The sequence below is a fragment of the Cebus imitator genome, unplaced genomic scaffold, assembly GCF_001604975.1.
Source record: "Cebus imitator isolate Cc_AM_T3 unplaced genomic scaffold, Cebus_imitator-1.0 Scaffold7, whole genome shotgun sequence".
NCBI lineage: Eukaryota > Metazoa > Chordata > Mammalia > Primates > Cebidae > Cebus > Cebus imitator.
Genome location: NW_016107322.1, coordinates 3,367,409 through 3,375,148, shown reverse-complemented (window position 1 = coordinate 3,375,148; position 7,740 = coordinate 3,367,409).

The following is a 7,740-nucleotide window of genomic DNA, read 5'->3' as shown; positions in this document are numbered from 1 at the left end:
TGTTGACCAGGATGGTCTCGATCTCTTGACCTCGTGATCCACCTGCCTCGGCCTCCCAAAGTGCTGGGATTACAGGCTTGAGCCACCGTGCCCGGCCCCATTATAGGTATTTTGTAAGCTTTACCCTCCTCCTGGTGGTCCCAAAGTTCGTATGTAATGCCACCACTATTTAAACAGTCATCTAAATCAAATATCTGGAATCCACTTTACCCTGCATTCTCCCTCAAGACCATACTCAATTCTTTGCTAATCTGGTTGGTCTTCTTACCATGTTTTTGATCTACCCACTTTTCTTTTTTCACCACCATTCTGTTCTATACATTGTCATCACCTCCCATTTGAACTACTACAGTAACCTCTTAGCTCTTTCCCAGCGTCTCTCCTTGCCCTCACCTTCAAGCACTCCTTTGAAAGATTATCATAGAGATATTTTAAAAGGGAACAATATGTTCAAGTTCACCTCTTCCCCCTGCCCATACCTTGCTTAAAACTTAAAAGTAGCTTACCACTGATTCTTAGTATAAATATAAAAAGTTTTTAACATAAATATAACAGTTCTTAACTTGAATACAGAGTTCCCATGCTCTGGTCACTGTCTTCTTCAACAACTAGATTTTGTGTTCAAGCTTACCTTGCCCTCTGTAGCCCATTTGATTGCACAGGTTTTCCATATGTTCCTCAATTATGTCATGCTTCCTCCTACACAAAGCCTGAACGTGTGCTGTCTATAAATTATATCTAATCTTATCCACATCATTCTCACATACATTATTAAAATATTCTTCATTTTGCTCTCTGGTTGATAATAACTAACTCAAAAATTTTAATTATGCAATTTTCCCCTTCTCCTGCTCCCACAACCTTTTGGCAGCACTTCTTCAAAGTGAGTTTTGTTTTTTACTTCACTTCTAAGATTTGTTAATTAATATCTATTTTCCCTACTGAATGTTTATATCCATGAGTTCAAAGTGCTTGTCTTATTTTGCCTCCAGTATTAACACAAACTCCTATTATACTGCCTGTCTCACAGTAAGTGCTGAAAAATATTATTCAAACTTATAAGTAATAATAAAGCTGCAGTAAAGAAGACAATGTGGTATTGGTGGAAAATAGACAAAAGATTAATGCAGCAAAACGGAGAATCCTGGAATAAACTCACATAAAATGAGTTAACTGATCTTAGAAAAAGAGAAAAGATAAAATTGTCAGAAATGTTTGAAGTCGCTCTGGTGACTTCATCTTGAGTGAGGGCTAGGAAATGACGCTGAGACTTGCTGGGCTGCATTCCCAGAAAGTTAGATATTCCTAGCCTCTAGATGTTTATTGTTAAGGGAGCAGATTGATAATGTTTACTAAACAGAGTGTCCACATATCTCAATATCTTGAGAACAGAAGTATTCCTAATTTTGATTTAAAGATAATAATATCAATTCTTGCAAAATATAGTAATTAAGAAAGTTAATCCTTTATCATAAACCTTTGTAGCAGAGCACGTCTCCCCATGATCATTTTTTATCTGATATATAAACAAGTATTGTACTTAAAGTGGCTGCGTTCCTTCTCTTATTTTGGGAATGCCCTACTCTGTCTATAATGTAGCTGTACTTTCACCACTTTACTTCTTAATAAACTTGCTTTTGCATTGCACTGTTGACTCAACTGATTTCTTTCTTGCACGAGATGAGATACAAGAACCCTCTCTTGGGGCCTGGGTCAAGATCCCTTTCCTGTAGCAAAACAATAGAAAGAAGAAACGTATAGTGTTGGAACAACCAGGTATCCTCAAGCAAAAAAAAAAAAAAAGGAAAATGAATCTAGACACATACTGCTATGGTTTGAATGTGGATATTTAATCTCCAGTGCAACAGTGTTGGAAGGTGGTACCTAATGGGAAGTGTTTAGGTCATGAGGGCTCCATCCTCATGCACTAATGCTATTACAAAAGGGCTTGCAGAAATGTAACTGCCCAAGGGGTACTTTCTGCCTGCTGAATAAAAAAAGAATAGTAGAGAAAGAGTAAAATAAACACAAGGTCAGCCACACCATGTGAGAAATGGAGTTCAGACAAAAAGGATCGCATTCAAGTCTCGCAGGTTAGAGGTTTCTCAAGGTCAATTTGGCAGAAGAGGCAGGAGTGGCCAGGTAACAGGTGCTTGCTGCTGATTGGCTGGGGCAGAGATGAAATCATAGTGGGTGTATGCTCTTGTGGGCTGAATCGCTTCTTAGCGTGGCCACAGAAGCAGGGTTGGCAAGTCCAGATGGAGTCATGAGTTTCAGTCACACAAAAAAACCCTGAGAAGATATTCCAAAAGGCCTATCTTAGCTTCTATTATAGTGATGTTATTTGCAGGAATAAATACATAAATAAAATGAGTACTGCAATCGTGTGTCATTTCATATGGTATATTTAGTGGCTAACCATTCTGCAAGAGGCTCTGTAAAAACAGAATTCCTCTAATATTTTGCACAATTATTCATAATTTATTCTGTCTTTAAGAATCAAAATACATATCAGCAAATTAAAACTTCTTGAAATCTTTGTAAATAAATCTTAACTAGGTTTAACTAAAATTTTGCCTTGTCAGACAGCATAATTTCCTTCTAAACATCAAACCCTTAATATCCTTTCAAATATTTATTACTCAAATTTGAGAAATGCTGAAATATCAATATTGCCTAAGATGGCAAATTTACAGTTATTTCCTTAGAATCAAAAGTGAGTGGTATGTGCAATATTTAGAGGTATGTGTAGAAGGAGGAAGTCACTGGATCAAAAATAAAATAAATCAAAACTAATACTAAATAAAGAAGTCATAAATATCAGTGGAATGCTAGTTTCTCATAAACATAAAAAATTAGTTAATATATTTATATTAAAATTATTTTGTTCAAAATCTAAATTATATTAAAATAATTGAATACATTTAATCCAATATTTTTAAATGTTATAATATGTATAGTTTACAGTATATCACATATAGAACCTTTCATGGATCATAATAAAAAATGTTCACTTAAGAGATAAAATTAAATAATTTTCTGCATATGAAAACACATAATGTATAAAGATGGATACCTCCAGTCATTTTTAATCAAATGATGAATTCTGATTATTTAGCTATAAAAGAATTAAAGAATGAAGGATGCTGTCAGATATATAACCAATGTCACACATCAGTGTTTTAAATGATTATTGAGATACTTATGAATAGTAAACTGTAGCTGTGTGGGGAATTCAACTTCATTTATCTCACAATTTGGCAATAAAGATGATCGTGTGCTCAAGAAATATTGAAATGTTACACTTCTTTGGCCCAGAGAATCTGAGAAATCCTTCATTAGGTACATAAAAATAAATTTAAGCAAAACTTAAACACATATTAGGAGCAGTGCATCAAAATGAAATTTTCTTAAAGTTTATTAAGTGTTATGTAGCATGCAATTATACAATATCTCCTAGGTATCCCAAATGTCACTGGCTTCTGCTCCCACTGGATCAATTAAATATATTTAACATATATAGAAAATATGTATAATTTACATACATATAAATATACAGTAGATGCTTGAAGAACACAGGTTTGAATTGCACAGGTCCCATTTCATTTCCTCTGCCACCCCTGAATCACCAAGACAAATGCTTCTTTTCCCCTTCCTTTTTAGAGTAATCACAATGAGGATATCTTTAAGATGATTCACTTTCATTTAGTGAACAGTAAGTACATTTTCTCTCCTTTATGATTGTCTTAATATCATTTTCTTTTCTCTAGATTATTATAAGAATACAGTGTACAATATATATTACATATAAGGTATGTGCTAATATGCTGTTTATATGTAGGTAACGCTTCTGGTCAACGATAGGCTATTAGTTAAGCTTGGGAGGACTTAAAAGTTATATGCATGTTTTTGATGGTGTGGTGGTCAGCATGTTCACCCATGTTGTTCAAGGGTCAACTAAAAACCTGAAAGCCCTTTGTGGATACTTGCTTCTACCAAGCCCATTTTATCATGTCCTTGTGGTGATTGTAGCCATTCATTATGAGAATTTCTTCAGCTTGAAGACCACCTGTTTCTGCATCTTCCCTGAGCATTAGAAATGTTAGCAGGGGAGCGAACTTAGATGGTTCTCTCCCTGATCTAACTTTCATTACTAAGTCTGGATCAGAGAGTTCTCTGGAGGATTATGTACCATTTAACAGATCATTGCTTCTGCAATCACAGACTCACAAAGGACAGTCATTATACTTCCTTCTGGAGTAATATCCCTTCTCCATTAAGATTCAACTTCTGCCCTGGAGACTGGAGAACTAGTATTCATGACTCAAAATCAGGCAATTAACCTCAAATTGCTTTTCAACACTAGGTTGAAATACTCTTCCCCAAGAACCTTTTCTTTATTTCCTCAGGGGTTGTTAAGACATTCTAGCTGTCCCCTAATATATTTTAATCAAGCACAGGATAAGTGATATCAAATCATTATCTCAGGGTCACATAGTGGTTAATGTCCTCCATATCCTGTTAATTTAAGGTGAAAGTGAATTTTGTTTCTGGAAACTGTTGTGTGTATTTGTATCTTCCTTCCCAGTGTGTCTGAATTGGAAGGTCAGAACTTAGGTCATTGAACTTGTTATGTAAGACCACCAAAGAATAGTGAATAAAAAAAAAGAAAGAAACAAGCAGTTATCATATTTGTAGAAGTGGAAAGCTTGGTCAATGATATTTTTGCACCATTGACATCTAGAGTTTGCATATATGTGTTAAATTTGCTGCTACAGCAGCTGTTGACCCTATTCATCAGGTGATGTCAATTTTCTGATTCTAATGCTATTGCTGACTTGGTGGGGAAGGCTGACTATTTCCGTATAGTTTGACCTGTGATGATTTTTAAATTGGAAACAGTGAGTATGACTAAAATCATGGGGGAGTTTTTTTCCTAATCTTCTCTAGTATTCATGTATATGTATAATAGTTAATTCTAATGCTTTAGTGAAAACTTAATTAATGTCAGTTTTGGAGAACAAATATAACTAATAAAAAAATCTTATAGACAGTATTATTCTGAGCTTCATTGTACATATGGATTTCTCTTTATGTGCCTATGTTTATGTGCCTTTATATGTTTAAAAGCTTTATATTTGTACAAAAGTGATAAATGACTTAATGTCAAATTTAAAAATAATATTTGAGCTGTACTTGACTATTCTCTTTTCACCAAACATGTGCCTTTTCCTCTGTGTCTCCATGTCCATTATGGCTCTCTTGCCTTTTTTTTTCCTTTGCCAACTTCATTGTTATTTTTATAACTATTGTTATGCAATAGCTTCCTTGATATGTTCTAGTCTGTTACCTCTCATCTAATTTGATCTATATATTTACCAAATTAATGCTTGGTACTTCTTAGTGTTATCACCTCTATCAAATCTCTTCACCCCTCAGCATACACACATATGTGCACATATAAACACACATACAATGGCTTTTCATTTCTTGTGAAGTTCAAATTCTTCATACTGTTACTAACTCTCTTACATCAACATTCCCCTCACATTCCTTGTGTGATAAACACATATCCACTGTGATAAATGAGCAAAGTTTAAAGACCTCTTATCTTTCTTTTTTCTGGTATACAAACCTCTGTTTTAATTTATTGCTTTGTTCTGGAATGCTTTTCCCTGAATTTTCAAGAGCAAATTCAATACAAATATTACCTTGAAAAAGAGCCCAAGAGCTATTGTTCCTTCTTGAGACATTCATAGAACTTTTCGTGATACTTTAATGACATTTGTATTCCATTTTGTAATTTATTTATTATTTGGTGGATTAAAATCATCTTTTTTACTTGATTACCATTGTAGAAGTTTTTATTTTATTATAATTTTGCATTACTGTGCACAATCTTGTATAATAAATAAGATTTATTTGTTAAAAGTCCATTGAACAATGAAGTTATTGTCTTTAGTTAAAGGCAGATTATATTGCTTTATTTTGTAAGAAAACAGAACCCTCTTACAAAGAGAATGTCTAAAGAAGGCTACTGATTTCTATTTCTTTGAGATATTTGATATTTTACCAAAAATTTCATGACAGTTTTGCCAACAGTCACTCCAAAAGCATCCTCTAATGTTGATCTCTTTATCATCTCTTCCTCCTAAATGGTATCATTCTTTGATAAACACAGATGTTGAGAAACAAAACATGTGAATGTGGAGGTGGAGAAAGACAGAGTTTTCAAGGAATGTGTATTAGTCCATTCTCACACTGCTAAAAAAAACCCAAAAAAACAAAAAACAGACCCAAGACTGGATAATTAAGAAAAGAGGTTTAATTCACTCACAGTTCTGCATGGCGGTGGAGGCCTCAGGAAACTTACAATCATGGAAGGGAAAATAAACATATCCTTCGTCAGAAGGCAGCAGGAGACAGAAGTGCCGAGCAAAGGGTGGAAAGCCCCTTATTAAACCATCAGATTTTTTGAGAACTCACTATCATGAGAACAACATGATTCAATTAGAGTTCATGGAGACCCACCCAAGACACATGGGGATTATGGGAACCACAACTGAAGATGAGAATTTGTGTGGGGACACAGGCAAACCATATCACAATATTTCTTTACTCAATGAATTATAAACAAAGTTTATTGTGATTTAGCATGTAGAATTACATATATCCTAGAAAAAGAATACATAAACAGTGTTTAATGTTTTATCCAGTTGTCAGTGATGATATGAAAAAGCCACTTATCGCTTTTACACATTAAGGAGAGCAAGAAATTAATAATATTTTGCAGCTCGTAGCTCTCACACTCTATGGAGACCTCAAAAATGGCAAAATGGGCTTTTAAAAAACATTTGATATTTATTAAGACAATCTATATATTAGGTTGGTGCGAAAGTAATTGTGATTTTTGTTAAACGTGTTGTCGCAGATCTCAAATATCTTTCTAGAAGTTATAAACATAAAATTATACTGTCTGTTTATTAGGCCAGGCTTCTCCGGAACATGCTAAGTGAAATTGATATAACTTTGATGCTTCCAAGCTGGAATTTCATAAATCTACTTAATATTGCAATTATTCCTAAAACCATATTTTTTTCAAGAACAGTGTAGCCAATATCTGGGTTTATTTTTATCAGACAGAGATTCAGAACCAACCTTCCTAGAGGCTGAATTGCCACATGCTACTGAATTAAGACACTGACTTCAATTTAAGAGTGTTGGGTTCATTGGACGCACAAATGGCCCAGCGGCAGCTTTTCCCTGTGGCTGTCATACTTCTCCACCATGTTTCTATCTTTTGCATCATATCAATATTTCCATCCCTCTAAGAGGTGGATTAAAACTTACCTCTTTTCAATAATAAAATTAGGTCACATAAGAAGTTTGCATTATATTTGCTGAGAAGTGAAGGAGAGGCATTTAGTAACACTTTCTTTCTTTAAAAGTACTACTGAAAACCGAATAATGATTTCTGAAGATTGAAAATTCAGGCACACGGCTTTTTCAGGGCTATTCTCAACAATACAAGGTAAAAAAAAAAATCAAATTTCTAAGCTTCTTTAAACAAGTATCACATTTTCCATCATGATGCTACTGTCTATTTTTCAAGACATCTTCCTACTGCAGGGAAGAATATAATTGGAATAAATCTGCAAACATTCTAAGACTGCTGTCTCAAGTCTGCAAGAATTCACCTCAAATTAGATAAAATACACGCAATTTGTGATTCCTCTGTTG